The sequence below is a fragment of the Triturus cristatus genome, chromosome 8 (assembly GCF_964204655.1).
Source record: "Triturus cristatus chromosome 8, aTriCri1.1, whole genome shotgun sequence".
Taxonomy (NCBI): Eukaryota; Metazoa; Chordata; class Amphibia; order Caudata; family Salamandridae; genus Triturus; species Triturus cristatus.
The window spans coordinates 739,173,188-739,188,483 of record NC_140591.1 but is presented as its reverse complement, the minus strand read 5'-3'; the positions used below and the strand labels follow the sequence as shown (position 1 = coordinate 739,188,483).

Here is a 15,296-nt window from a genome sequence, read left to right as displayed (position 1 = left end):
GGTGCCGTTTTGCCATGGAATTGTCCAAGCCCTGAAGATTATTTCATGCAATCTCGTTCCAAGAAAGGGAATTCTCTCAAAACACTAAAGTAATCGGCGTGTGGATGTATCTGTTGGTTCTCAGACCTTGCTTTCAAAAGAGCCCTGCAATCGGTTCACTGCTCACCTAGAACAAGCATTAACATGGAGAATTGTTGGCACCAACAGGAATCTTATTTTAGTGGAGTGTTTCTGGCTTTGAGTGCAGAGGCCCTCGGCTCAATTCCAAGATGATCCTTCTCAAGGTGATGATACAAATGCATTGTCACCTTTACGTTTAATGTCAGAATCATTTATTTCCAGTTGGTGGTGTAAGAATGTTTGCAACAGTATGGCGATTTTTCCTAGCCATGCATGAATGAAAGCATATCACTCGCCTTTAGGTGTTTTTCTAATACATTGATATTTGCATCTTCCTTCCTAGCCTGCATGTTTGACTATCTTACAGGCTGCATGTAATAAGTATCACATCAGGGCCCTTCTTCTACTCAATTCACAACTGTTCTATCACGACATAGATAAGAAAGCTGCATCTGCTTTTGTTGTGTAGTGGTAATCAGGTTTACCTGACGTGTGAAAGCCCCATGCTTTGAAAGTACACAGTAACAAAGAAACCGATGACTTTTATAAAAAGGTGTCATGTGTGTCTCTTACTTTGCACAAAAAGTGCCAGAGATGACTTCATTTGCAGTCACTTGAAAAGTAGGGATTCTCCAATAAATGGTAAATGGTTGAAACAAATCTGAAGAAATGCATGACATACCTGTGTGTGTGTGTGTACGCATGTATGTATATATAGGGAGAGAGAGAGCGTCAATATAAACAGACTTTATTTCAATCAAGCTGTCTTTTCTATCCTTCAGGAGCAGAATGTTCTGATCATCAGCGCTCCAGAATGTAGTGTTTTCTTGGCAAGCATCACATATTGTGATGTGTTAGCTAAAAGTTCCATATCCTAGAGACTGATATATTCCTCTGTACTTGTACCTTGGGGATTCATCAAAACCTGGCATCATAAGCAGCTTTCTACTGCCACAGACTGGACAGCGAAACAATTTAAAATATCCCAGAAAAAGAAAATAAGCATGCTTAATCAGAGCTTTCTGGACAGGAAGGACATTTGAGCAAGTGAGGAATAAGCACTGCTTTTGTTAATTTGCATAGGCAGAATAGAGACTTCTGGGAAAAGGCCGAAATTACAGTCACAGAAAATGGCTGCATCTATAGAGAACGCTAAGAAGTGTTGGCAGCTTTTCCTCTGACCCTGGCCACTTTTACAAGCAATCCTATGATAGTCAGCAGGACCCACCCTAAAAAGGAAGGGGCATCCACTTGGACCCTTTCCACCTTTTCTAAATCTCGCCTGATCGAGCCTGATTGAGCACTGATTGAGCAGATAAGCACATGTCATTCTCATTTCAGAAAGGTATTGGTTAGCTTGCTGCTAGCAGCTCAGTTATGTTATGATGTTAGAGGCTATGCAAGGAATGCTTTAGTCCAGCGATATGCAGTTTTTATTGCGCCTTGCATTCAGCAGGAAGATCTTTAGCTTGAATCTGTGGCCTAGGTATTCACCTTGGTATTTCTTTTGGCACAAAGTGAAGGAGTATTTAAGAGAAAATGCACAATGTGTTTCTTATGTTGTTATGAACAACTTGTTACTCTTTCTCATTAAGCTTCAGCCACTGAAGAAATATATAAATAAGGGCTGACTTCCTGTAAGACGTGTCCAAAGCTGGGACGGAATAAAAGGAGACACTTGTAAATGATAGTGCTATCGTTTGAGAAAGGGTAAGTTGAGACTGACTTTCATGCGTATTCACAGACCAAGCATCATAAAGATACCAGCATGATCTTCATTGCGGGCTTAGAGCCGGTATTAGCTTTTGAGAGGTAAGAGGATTTTGAGGGCTCGTTGGTCTAGGGGTATGATTCTCGCTTTGGGTGCGAGAGGTCCCGGGTTCAAATCCCAGACGAGCCCTTTTCTTGGTACTCTTTTCAAGTTGTTTTGAAGTTTGCGTTTCAAAACCAACATCAATTTTTTCTTTGCAGTAGTGGATAATTCTTTGCTAGAGTCTCATGCTTCAGCCCTGCCCAGTCTGAGCTAATACCAAACATCTGGTCTTGCATGGCATGTACGAACGTTCAGCTAGGGATGTCGGGCAGGTTGCATGAAAGAAATCTAAAGCCAGAGGCCCATGGAATAGCCAGTTCGGAGCAGTTTCATTACAGAAAAATCAACTGTAGGTATCTGTTTCTGTAGTGTAGTGGTTATCTCGTTTGCCTCACACGCGAAAGGTCCCCGGTTCGAAACCGGGCAGAAACAGTTGTTATATTGTGTTGGCTACAATGTTGATAGGTGCCGTTTTGCCATGGAATTGTCCAAGCCCTGAAGATTATTTCATGCAATCTCGTTCCAAGAAAGGGAATGCTCTCAAAACACTAAAGTAATCGGCGTGTGAATGTATCTGTTGGTTCTCAGACCTTGCTTTCAAAAGAGCCCTGCAATCGGTTCACTGCTCACCTAGAACAAGCATTAACATGGAGAATTGTTGGCACCAACAGGAATCTTATTTTAGTGGAGTGTTTCTGGCTTTGAGTGCAGAGGCCCTCGGCTCAATTCCAAGATGATCCTTCTCAAGGTGATGATACAAATGCATTGTCACCTTTACGTTTAATGTCAGAATCATTTATTTCCAGTTGGTGGTGTAAGAATGTTTGCAACAGTATGGCGATTTTTCCTAGCCATGCATGAATGAAAGCATATCACTCGCCTTTAGGTGTTTTTCTAATACATTGATATTTGCATCTTCCTTCCTAGCCTGCATGTTTGACTATCTTACAGGCTGCATGTAATAAGTATCACATCAGGGCCCTTCTTCTACTCAATTCACAACTGTTCTATCACGACATAGATAAGAAAGCTGCATCTGCTTTTGTTGTGTAGTGGTAATCAGGTTTACCTGACGTGTGAAAGCCCCATGCTTTGAAAGTACACAGTAACAAAGAAACCGATGACTTTTATAAAAAGGTGTCATGTGTGTCTCTTACTTTGCACAAAAAGTGCCAGAGATGACTTCATTTGCAGTCACTTGAAAAGTAGGGATTCTCCAATAAATGGTAAATGGTTGAAACAAATCTGAAGAAATGCATGACATACCTGTGTGTGTGTGTGTACGCATGTATGTATATATAGGGAGAGAGAGAGCGTCAATATAAACAGACTTTATTTCAATCAAGCTGTCTTTTCTATCCTTCAGGAGCAGAATGTTCTGATCATCAGCGCTCCAGAATGTAGTGTTTTCTTGGCAAGCATCACATATTGTGATGTTTTAGCTAAAAGTTCCATATCCTAGAGACTGATATATTCCTCTGTACTTGTACCTTGGGGATTCATCAAAACCTGGCATCATAAGCAGCTTTCTACTGCCACAGACTGGACAGCGAAACAATTTAAAATATCCCAGAAAAAGAAAATAAGCATGCTTAATCAGAGCTTTCTGGACAGGAAGGACATTTGAGCAAGTGAGGAATAAGCACTGCTTTTGTTAATTTGCATAGGCAGAATAGAGACTTCTGGGAAAAGGCCGAAATTACAGTCACAGAAAATGGCTGCATCTATAGAGAACGCTAAGAAGTGTTGGCAGCTTTTCCTCTGACCCTGGCCACTTTTACAAGCAATCCTATGATAGTCAGCAGGACCCACCCTAAAAAGGAAGGGGCATCCACTTGGACCCTTTCCACCTTTTCTAAATCTCGCCTGATCGAGCCCTGATCGAGCCGATAAGCACATGTAATTCTCATTTCAGAAAGGTATTGGTTAGCTTGCTGCTAGCAGCTCAGTTATGTTATGATGTTAGAGGCTATGCAAGGAATGCTTTAGTCCAGCGATATGCAGTTTTTATTGCGCCTTGCATTCAGCAGGAAGATCTTTAGCTTGAATCTGTGGCCTAGGTATTCACCTTGGTATTTTTTTTGGCACAAAGTGAAGGAGTATTTGAGAGAAAATGCACAATGTGTTTCTTATGTTGTTATGAACAACTTGTTACTCTTTCTCATTAAGCTTCAGCCACTGCAGAAATATATAAATAAGGGCTGACTTCCTGTAAGACGTGTCCAAAGCTGGGACGGAATAAAAGGAGACACTTGTAAATGATAGTGCTATCGTTTGAGAAAGGGTAAGTTGAGACTGACTTTCATGCGTATTCACAGACCAAGCATCATAAAGATACCAGCATGATCTTCATTGCGGGCTTAGAGCCGGTATTAGCTTTTGAGAGGTAAGAGGATTTTGAGGGCTCGTTGGTCTAGGGGTATGATTCTCGCTTTGGGTGCGAGAGGTCCCAGGTTCAAATCCCGGACGAGCCCTTTTCTTGGTACTCTTTTCAAGTTGTTTTGAAGTTTGCGTTTCAAAACCAACATCAATTTTTTCTTTGCAGTAGTGGATAATTCTTTGCTAGAGTCTCATGCTTCAGCCCTGCCCAGTCTGAGCTAATACCACACATCTGGTCTTGCATGGCATGTACGAGCGTTCAGCTAGGGATGTCGGGCAGGTTGCATGAAAGAAATCTAAAGCCAGAGGCCCATGGAATAGCCAGTTCGGAGCAGTTTCATTACAGAAAAATCAACTGTAGGTATCTGTTTCTGTAGTGTAGTGGTTATCACGTTCGCCTCACACGCGAAAGGTCCCCGGTTCGAAACCGGGCAGAAACAGTTGTTATATTGTGTTGGCTACAATGTTGATAGGTGCCGTTTTGCCATGGAATTGTCCAAGCCCTGAAGATTATTTCATGCAATCTCGTTCCAAGAAAGGGAATTCTCTCAAAACACTAAAGTAATCGGCGTGTGGATGTATCTGTTGGTTCTCAGACCTTGCTTTCAAAAGAGCCCTGCAATCGGTTCACTGCTCACCTAGAACAAGCATTAACATGGAGAATTGTTGGCACCAACAGGAATCTTATTTTAGTGGAGTGTTTCTGGCTTTGAGTGCAGAGGCCCTCGGCTCAATTCCAAGATGATCCTTCTCAGGGTGATGATACAAATGCATTGTCACCTTTACGTTTAATGTCAGAATCATTCGTTTCCAGTTGGTGGTGTAAGAATGTTTGCAACAGTATGGCGATTTTTCCTAGCCATGCATGAATGAAAGCATATCACTCGCCTTTAGGTGTTTTTCTAATACATTGATATTTGCATCTTCCTTCCTAGCCTGCATGTTTGACTATCTTACAGGCTGCATGTAATAAGTATCACATCAGGGCCCTTCTTCTACTCAATTCACAACTGTTCTATCACGACATAGATAAGAAAGCTGCATCTGCTTTTGTTGTGTAGTGGTAATCAGGTTTACCTGACGTGTGAAAGCCCCATGCTTTGAAAGTACACAGTAACAAAGAAACCGATGACTTTTATAAAAAGGTGTCATGTGTGTCTCTTACTTTGCACAAAAAGTGCCAGAGATGACTTCATTTGCAGTCACTTGAAAAGTAGGGATTCTCCAATAAATGGTAAATGGTTGAAACAAATCTGAAGAAATGCATGACATACCTGTGTGTGTGTGTGTACGCATGTATGTATATATAGGGAGAGAGAGAGCGTCAATATAAACAGACTTTATTTCAATCAAGCTGTCTTTTCTATCCTTCAGGAGCAGAATGTTCTGATCATCAGCGCTCCAGAATGTAGTGTTTTCTTGGCAAGCATCACATATTGTGATGTGTTAGCTAAAAGTTCCATATCCTAGAGACTGACATATTCCTCTGTACTTGTACCTTGGGGATTCATCAAAACCTGGCATCATAAGCAGCTTTCTACTGCCACAGACTGGACAGCGAAACAATTTAAAATATCCCAGAAAAAGAAAATAAGCATGCTTAATCAGAGCTTTCTGGACAGGAAGGACATTTGAGCAAGTGAGGAATAAGCACTGCTTTTGTTAATTTGCATAGGCAGAATAGAGACTTCTGGGAAAAGGCCGAAATTACAGTCACAGAAAATGGCTGCATCTATAGAGAACGCTAAGAAGTGTTGGCAGCTTTTCCTCTGACCCTGGCCACTTTTACAAGCAATCCTATGATAGTCAGCAGGACCCACCCTAAAAAGGAAGGGGCATCCACTTGGACCCTTTCCACCTTTTCTAAATCTCGCCTGATCGAGCCTCATTGAGCACTGATTGAGCAGATAAGCACATGTCATTCTCATTTCAGAAAGGTATTGGTTAGCTTGCTGCTAGCAGCTCAGTTATGTTATGATGTTAGAGGCTATGCAAGGAATGCTTTAGTCCAGCGATATGCAGTTTTTATTGCGCCTTGCATTCACCAGGAAGATCTTTAGCTTGAATCTGTGGCCTAGGTATTCACCTTGGTATTTCTTTTGGCACAAAGTGAAGGAGTATTTGAGAGAAAATGCACAATGTGTTTCTTAGGTTGTTATGAACAACTTGTTATTCTTTCTCATTAAGCTTCAGCCACTGCAGAAATATATAAATAAGGGCTGACTTCCTGTAAGACGTGTCCAAAGCTGGGACGGAATAAAAGGAGACACTTGTAAATGATAGTGCTATCGTTTGAGAAAGGGTAAGTTGAGACTGACTTTCATGCGTATTCACAGACCAAGCATCATAAAGATACCAGCATGATCTTCATTGCGGGCTTAGAGCCGGTATTAGCTTTTGAGAGGTAAGAGGATTTTGAGGGCTTGTTGGTCTAGGGGTATGATTCTCGCTTTGGGTGCGAGAGGTCCCGGGTTCAAATCCCGGACGAGCCCTTTTCTTGGTACTCTTTTCAAGTTGTTTTGAAGTTTGCGTTTCAAAACCAACATCAATTTTTTCTTCGCAGTAGTGGATAATTCTTTGCTAGAGTCTCATGCTTCAGCCCTGCCCAGTCTGAGCTAATACCAAACATCTGGTCTTGCATGGCATGTACGAGCGTTCAGCTAGGGATGTCGGGCAGGTTGCATGAAAGAAATCTAAAGCCAGAGGCCCATGGAATAGCCAGTTCGGAGCAGTTTCATTACAGAAAAATCAACTGTAGGTATCTGTTTCTGTAGTGTAGTGGTTATCACGTTTGCCTCACACGCGAAAGGTCCCCGGTTCGAAACCGGGCAGAAACAGTTGTTATATTGTGTTGGCTACAATGTTGATAGGTGCCGTTTTGCCATGGAATTGTCCAAGCCCTGAAGATTATTTCATGCAATCTCGTTCCAAGAAAGGGAATTCTCTCAAAACACTAAAGTAATCGGCGTGTGGATGTATCTGTTGGTTCTCAGACCTTGCTTTCAAAAGAGCCCTGCAATCGGTTCACTGCTCACCTAGAACAAGCATTAACATGGAGAATTGTTGGCACCAACAGGAATCTTATTTTAGTGGAGTGTTTCTGGCTTTGAGTGCAGAGGCCCTCGGCTCAATTCCAAGATGATCCTTCTCAAGGTGATGATACAAATGCATTGTCACCTTTACGTTCAATGTCAGAATCATTTATTTCCAGTTGGTGGTGTAAGAATGTTTGCAACAGTATGGCGATTTTTCCTAGCCATGCATGAATGAAAGCATATCACTCGCCTTTAGGTGTTTTTCTAATACATTGATATTTGCATCTTCCTTCCTAGCCTGCATGTTTGACTATCTTACAGGCTGCATGTAATAAGTATCACATCAGGGCCCTTCTTCTACTCAATTCACAACTGTTCTATCACGACATAGATAAGAAAGCTGCATCTGCTTTTGTTGTGTAGTGGTAATCAGGTTTACCTGACGTGTGAAAGCCCCATGCTTTGAAAGTACACAGTAACAAAGAAACCGATGACTTTTATAAAAAGGTGTCATGTGCGTCTCTTACTTTGCACAAAAAGTGCCAGAGATGACTTCATTTGCAGTCACTTGAAAAGTAGGGATTCTCCAATAAATGGTAAATGGTTGAAACAAATCTGAAGAAATGCATGACATACCTGTGTGTGTGTGTGTACGCATGTATGTATATATAGGGAGAGAGAGAGCGTCAATATAAACAGACTTTATTTCAATCAAGCTGTCTTTTCTATCCTTCAGGAGCAGAATGTTCTGATCATCAGCGCTCCAGAATGTAGTGTTTTCTTGGCAAGCATCACATATTGTGATGTGTTAGCTAAAAGTTCCATATCCTAGAGACTGATATATTCCTCTGTACTTGTACCTTGGGGATTCATCAAAACCTGGCATCATAAGCAGCTTTCTACTGCCACAGACTGGACAGCGAAACAATTTAAAATATCCCAGAAAAAGAAAATAAGCATGCTTAATCAGAGCTTTCTGGACAGGAAGGACCTTTGAGCAAGTGAGGAATAAGCACTGCTTTTGTTAATTTGCATAGGCAGAATAGAGAGTTCTGGGAAAAGGCCGAAATTACAGTCACAGAAAATGGCTGCATCTATAGAGAACGCTAAGAAGTGTTGGCAGCTTTTCCTCTGACCCTGACCACTTTTACAAGCAATCCTATGATAGTCAGCAGGACCCACCCTAAAAAGGAAGGGGCATCCACTTGGACCCTTTCCACCTTTTCTAAATCTCGCCTGATTGAGCACTGATTGAGCAGATAAGCACATGTCATTCTCATTTCAGAAAGGTATTGGTTAGCTTGCTGCTAGCAGCTCAGTTATGTTATGATGTTAGAGGCTATGCAAGGAATGCTTTAGTCCAGCGATATGCAGTTTTTATTGCGCCTTGCATTCAGCAGGAAGATCTTTAGCTTGAATCTGTGGCCTAGGTATTCACCTTGGTATTTCTTTTGGCACAAAGTGAAGGAGTATTTGAGAGAAAATGCACAATGTGTTTCTTATGTTGTTATGAACAACTTGTTACTCTTTCTCATTAAGCTTCAGCCACTGCAGAAATATATAAATAAGGGCTGACTTCCTGTAAGACGTGTCCAAAGCTGGGACGGAATAAAAGGAGACACTTGTAAATGATAGTGCTATCGTTTGAGAAAGGGTAAGTTGAGACTGACTTTCATGCGTATTCACAGACCAAGCATCATAAAGATACCAGCATGATCTTCATTGCGGGCTTAGAGCCGGTATTAGCTTTTGAGAGGTAAGAGGATTTTGAGGGCTCGTTGGTCTAGGGGTATGATTCTCGCTTTGGGTGCGAGAGGTCCCGGGTTCAAATCCCGGACGAGCCCTTTTCTTGGTACTCTTTTCAAGTTGTTTTGAAGTTTGCGTTTCAAAACCAACATCAATTTTTTCTTTGCAGTAGTGGATAATTCTTTGCTAGAGTCTCATGCTTCAGCCCTGCCCAGTCTGAGCTAATACCAAACATCTGGTCTTGCATGGCATGTACGAGCGTTCAGCTAGGGATGTCGGGCAGGTTGCATGAAAGAAATCTAAAGCCAGAGGCCCATGGAATAGCCAGTTCGGAGCAGTTTCATTACAGAAAAATCAACTGTAGGTATCTGTTTCTGTAGTGTAGTGGTTATCACGTTTGCCTCACACGCGAAAGGTCCCTGGTTTGAAACCGGGCAGAAACAGTTGTTATATTGTGTTGGCTACAATGTTGATAGGTGCCGTTTTGCCATGGAATTGTCCAAGCCCTGAAGATTATTTCATGCAATCTCGTTCCAAGAAAGGGAATTCTCTCAAAACACTAAAGTAATCGGCGTGTGGATGTATCTGTTGGTTCTCAGACCTTGCTTTCAAAAGAGCCCTGCAATCGGTTCACTGCTCACCTAGAACAAGCATTAACATGGAGAATTGTTGGCACCAACAGGAATCTTATTTTAGTGGAGTGTTTCTGGCTTTGAGTGCAGAGGCCCTCGGCTCAATTCCAAGATGATCCTTCTCAAGGTGATGATACAAATGCATTGTCACCTTTACGTTTAATGTCAGAATCATTTATTTCCAGTTGGTGGTGTAAGAATGTTTGCAACAGTATGGCGATTTTTCCTAGCCATGCATAAATGAAAGCATATCACTCGCCTTTAGGTGTTTTTCTAATACATTGATATTTGCATCTTCCTTCCTAGCCTGCATTTTTGACTATCTTACAGGCTGCATGTAATAAGTATCACATCAGGGCCCTTCTTCTACTCAATTCACAACTGTTCTATCACGACATAGATAAGAAAGCTGCATCTGCTTTTGTTGTGTAGTGGTAATCAGGTTTACCTGACGTGTGAAAGCCCCATGCTTTGAAAGTACACAGTAACAAAGAAACCGATGACTTTTATAAAAACGTGTCATGTGTGTCTCTTACTTTGCACAAAAAGTGCCAGAGATGACTTCATTTGCAGTCACTTGAAAAGTAGGGATTCTCCAATAAATGGTAAATGGTTGAAACAAATCTGAAGAAATGCATGACATACCTGTGTGTGTGTGTGTACGCATGTATGTATATATAGGGAGAGAGAGAGCGTCAATATAAACAGACTTTATTTCAATCAAGCTGTCTTTTCTATCCTTCAGGAGCAGAATGTTCTGATCATCAGCGCTCCAGAATGTAGTGTTTTCTTGGCAAGCATCACATATTGTGATGTGTTAGCTAAAAGTTCCATATCCTAGAGACTGATATATTCCTCTGTACTTGTACCTTGGGGATTCATCAAAACCTGGCATCATAAGCAGCTTTCTACTGCCACAGACTGGACAGCGAAACAATTTAAAATATCCCAGAAAAAGAAAATAAGCATGCTTAATCAGAGCTTTCTGGACAGGAAGGACATTTGAGCAAGTGAGGAATAAGCACTGCTTTTGTTAATTTGCATAGGCAGAATAGAGACTTCTGGGAAAAGGCCGAAATTACAGTCACAGAAAATGGCTGCATCTATAGAGAACGCTAAGAAGTGTTAGCAGCTTTTCCTCTGACCCTGGCCACTTTTACAAGCAATCCTATGATAGTCAGCAGGACCCACCCTAAAAAGGAAGGGGCATCCACTTGGACCCTTTCCACCTTTTCTAAATCTCGCCTGATCGAGCCTCATTGAGCACTGATTGAGCAGATAAGCACATGTCATTCTCATTTCAGAAAGGTATTGGTTAGCTTGCTGCTAGCAGCTCAGTTATGTTATGATGTTAGAGGCTATGCAAGGAATGCTTTCGTCCAGCGATATGCAGTTTTTATTGCGCCTTGCATTCAGCAGGAAGATCTTTAGCTTGAATCTGTGACCTAGGTATTCACCTTGGTATTTCTTTTGGCACAAAGTGAAGGAGTATTTGAGAGAAAATGCACAATGTGTTTCTTATGTTGTTATGAACAACTTGTTACTCTTTCTCATTAAGCTTCAGCCACTGCAGAAATATATAAATAAGGGCTGACTTCCTGTAAGACGTGTCCAAAGCTGGGACGGAATAAAAGGAGACACTTGTAAATGATAGTGCTATCGTTTGAGAAAGGGTAAGTTGAGACTGACTTTCATGCGTATTCACAGACCAAGCATCATAAAGATACCAGCATGATCTTCATTGCGGGCTTAGAGCCGGTATTAGCTTTTGAGAGGTAAGAGGATTTTGAGGGCTCGTTGGTCTAGGGGTATAATTCTCGCTTTGGGTGCGAGAGGTCCCAGGTTCAAATCCCGGACGAGCCCTTTTCTTGGTACTCTTTTCAAGTTGTTTTGAAGTTTGCGTTTCAAAACCAACATCAATTTTTTCTTTGCAGTAGTGGATAATTCTTTGCTAGAGTCTCATGCTTCAGCCCTGCCCAGTCTGAGCTAATACCAAACATCTGGTCTTGCATGGCATGTACGAGCGTTCAGCTAGGGATGTCGGGCAGGTTGCATGAAAGAAATCTAAAGCCAGAGGCCCATGGAATAGCCAGTTCGGAGCAGTTTCATTACAGAAAAATCAACTGTAGGTATCTGTTTCTGTAGTGTAGTGGTTATCACGTTTGCCTCACACGCGAAAGGTCCCCGGTTCGAAACCGGGCAGAAACAGTTGTTATATTGTGTTGGCTACAATGTTGATAGGTGCCGTTTTGCCATGGAATTGTCCAAGCCCTGAAGATTATTTCATGCAATCTCGTTCCAAGAAAGGGAATTCTCTCAAAACACTAAAGTAATCGGCGTGTGGATGTATCTGTTGGTTCTCAGACCTTGCTTTCAAAAGAGCCCTGCAATCGGTTCACTGCTCACCTAGAACAAGCATTAACATGGAGAATTGTTGGCACCAACAGGAATCTTATTTTAGTGGAGTGTTTCTGGCTTTGAGTGCAGAGGCCCTCGGCTCAATTCCAAGATGATCCTTCTCAAGGTGATGATACAAATGCATTGTCACCTTTACGTTTAATGTCAGAATCATTTATTTCCAGTTGGTGGTGTAAGAATGTTTGCAACAGTATGGCGATTTTTCCTAGCCATGCATGAATTTAAGCATATCACTCGCCTTTAGGTGTTTTTCTAATACATTGATATTTGCATCTTCCTTCCTAGCCTGCATGTTTGACTATCTTACAGGCTGCATGTAATAAGTATCACATCAGGGCCCTTCTTCTACTCAATTCACAACTGTTCTATCACGACATAGATAAGAAAGCTGCATCTGCTTTTGTTGTGTAGTGGTAATCAGGTTTACCTGACGTGTGAAAGCCCCATGCTTTGAAAGTACACAGTAACAAAGAAACCGATGACTTTTATAAAAAGGTGTCATGTGTGTCTCTTACTTTGCACAAAAAGTGCCAGAGATGACTTCATTTGCAGTCACTTGAAAAGTAGGGATTCTCCAATAAATGGTAAATGGTTGAAACAAATCTGAAGAAATGCATGACATACCTGTGTGTGTGTGTGTACGCATGTATGTATATATAGGGAGAGAGAGAGCGTCAATATAAACAGACTTTATTTCAATCAAGCTGTCTTTTCTATCCTTCAGGAGCAGAATGTTCTGATCATCAGCGCTCCAGAATGTAGTGTTTTCTTGGCAAGCATCACATATTGTGATGTTTTAGCTAAAAGTTCCATATCCTAGAGACTGATATATTCCTCTGTACTTGTACCTTGGGGATTCATCAAAACCTGGCATCATAAGCAGCTTTCTACTGCCACAGACTGGACAGCGAAACAATTTAAAATATCCCAGAAAAAGAAAATAAGCATGCTTAATCAGAGCTTTCTGGACAGGAAGGACATTTGAGCAAGTGAGGAATAAGCACTGCTTTTGTTAATTTGCATAGGCAGAATAGAGACTTCTGGGAAAAGGCCGAAATTACAGTCACAGAAAATGGCTGCATCTATAGAGAACGCTAAGAAGTGTTGGCAGCTTTTCCTCTGACCCTGGCCACTTTTACAAGCAATCCTATGATAGTCAGCAGGACCCACCCTAAAAAGGAAGGGGCATCCACTTGGACCCTTTCCACCTTTTCTAAATCTCGCCTGATCGAGCACTGATTGAGCAGATAAGCACATGTCATTCTCATTTCAGAAAGGTATTGGTTAGCTTGCTGCTAGCAGCTCAGTTATGTTATGATGTTAGAGGCTATGCAAGGAATGCTTTAGTCCAGCGATATGCAGTTTTTATTGCGCCTTGCATTCAGCAGGAAGATCTTTAGCTTGAATCTGTGGCCTAGGTATTCACCTTGGTATTTCTTTTGGCACAAAGTGAAGGAGTATTTGAGAGAAAATGCACAATGTGTTTCTTATGTTGTTATGAACAACTTGTTACTCTTTCTCATTAAGCTTCAGCCACTGAAGAAATATATAAATAAGGGCTGACTTCCTGTAAGACGTGTCCAAAGCTGGGACGGAATAAAAGGAGACACTTGTAAATGATAGTGCTATCGTTTGAGAAAGGGTAAGTTGAGACTGACTTTCATGCGTATTCACAGACCAAGCATCATAAAGATACCAGCATGATCTTCATTGCGGGCTTAGAGCCGGTATTAGCTTTTGAGAGGTAAGAGGATTTTGAGGGCTCGTTGGTCTAGGGGTATGATTCTTGCTTTGGGTGCGAGAGGTCCCGGGTTCAAATCCCGGACGAGCCCTTTTCTTGGTACTCTTTTCAAGTTGTTTTGAAGTTTGCGTTTCAAAACCAACATCAATTTTTTCTTTGCAGTAGTGGATAATTCTTTGCTAGAGTCTCATGCTTCAGCCCTGCCCAGTCTGAGCTAATACCAAACATCTGGTCTTGCATGGCATGTACGAGCGTTCAGCTAGGGATGTCGGGCAGGTTGCATGAAAGAAATCTAAAGCCAGAGGCCCATGGAATAGCCAGTTCGGAGCAGTTTCATTACAGAAAAATCAACTGTAGGTATCTGTTTCTGTAGTGTAGTGGTTATCACGTTTGCCTCACACGCGAAAGGTCCCCGGTTCGAAACCGGGCAGAAACAGTTGTTATATTGTGTTGGCTACAATGTTGATAGGTGCCGTTTTGCCATGGAATTGTCCAAGCCCTGAAGATTATTTCATGCAATCTCGTTCCAAGAAAGGGAATTCTCTCAAAACACTAAAGTAATCGGCGTGTGGATGTATCTGTTGGTTCTCAGACCTTGCTTTCAAAAGAGCCCTGCAATCGGTTCACTGCTCACCTAGAACAAGCATTAACATGGAGAATTGTTGGCACCAACAGGAATCTTATTTTAGTGGAGTGTTTCTGGCTTTGAGTGCAGAGGCCCTCGGCTCAATTCCAAGATGATCCTTCTCAAGGTGATGATACAAATGCATTGTCACCTTTACGTTTAATGTCAGAATCATTTATTTCCAGTTGGTGGTGTAAGAATGTTTGCAACAGTATGTCGATTTTTCCTAGCCATGCATGAATGAAAGCATATCACTCGCCTTTAAGTGTTTTTCTAATACATTGATATTTGCATCTTCCTTCCTAGCCTGCATGTTTGACTATCTTACAGGCTGCATGTAATAAGTATCACATCAGGGCCCTTCTTCTACTCAATTCACAACTGTTCTATCACGACATAGATAAGAAAGCTGCATCTGCTTTTGTTGTGTAGTGGTAATCAGGTTTACCTGACGTGTGAAAGCCCCATGCTTTGAAAGTACACAGTAACAAAGAAACCGATGACTTTTATAAAAAGGTGTCATGTGTGTCTCTTACTTTGCACAAAAAGTGCCAGAGATGACTTCATTTGCAGTCACTTGAAAAGTAGGGATTCTCCAATAAATGGTAAATGGTTGAAACAAATCTGAAGAAATGCATGACATACCTGTGTGTGTGTGTGTACGCATGTATGTATATATAGGGAGAGAGAGAGCGTCAATATAAACAGACTTTATTTCAATCAAGCTGTCTTTTCTATCCTTCAGGAGCAGAATGTTCTGATCATCAGCGCTCCAGAATGTAGTGTT

General features: G+C 41.6%; 2 non-coding genes across 2 annotated transcripts; both read left to right on the top strand.

Moving 5' to 3' along the window:
• Nucleotides 1–4,679: 4,679 nt before the first annotated feature.
• On the top strand, nt 4,680–4,752 carry TRNAV-CAC (transfer RNA valine (anticodon CAC)). The gene has a single exon. It is a non-coding gene; the product is annotated as a tRNA-Val (tRNA).
• Nucleotides 4,753–9,119: 4,367 nt separating this feature from the next.
• TRNAP-UGG (transfer RNA proline (anticodon UGG)) lies at nt 9,120–9,191 on the top strand. The gene has a single exon. It is a non-coding gene; the product is annotated as a tRNA-Pro (tRNA).
• Nucleotides 9,192–15,296: the final 6,105 nt, after the last annotated feature.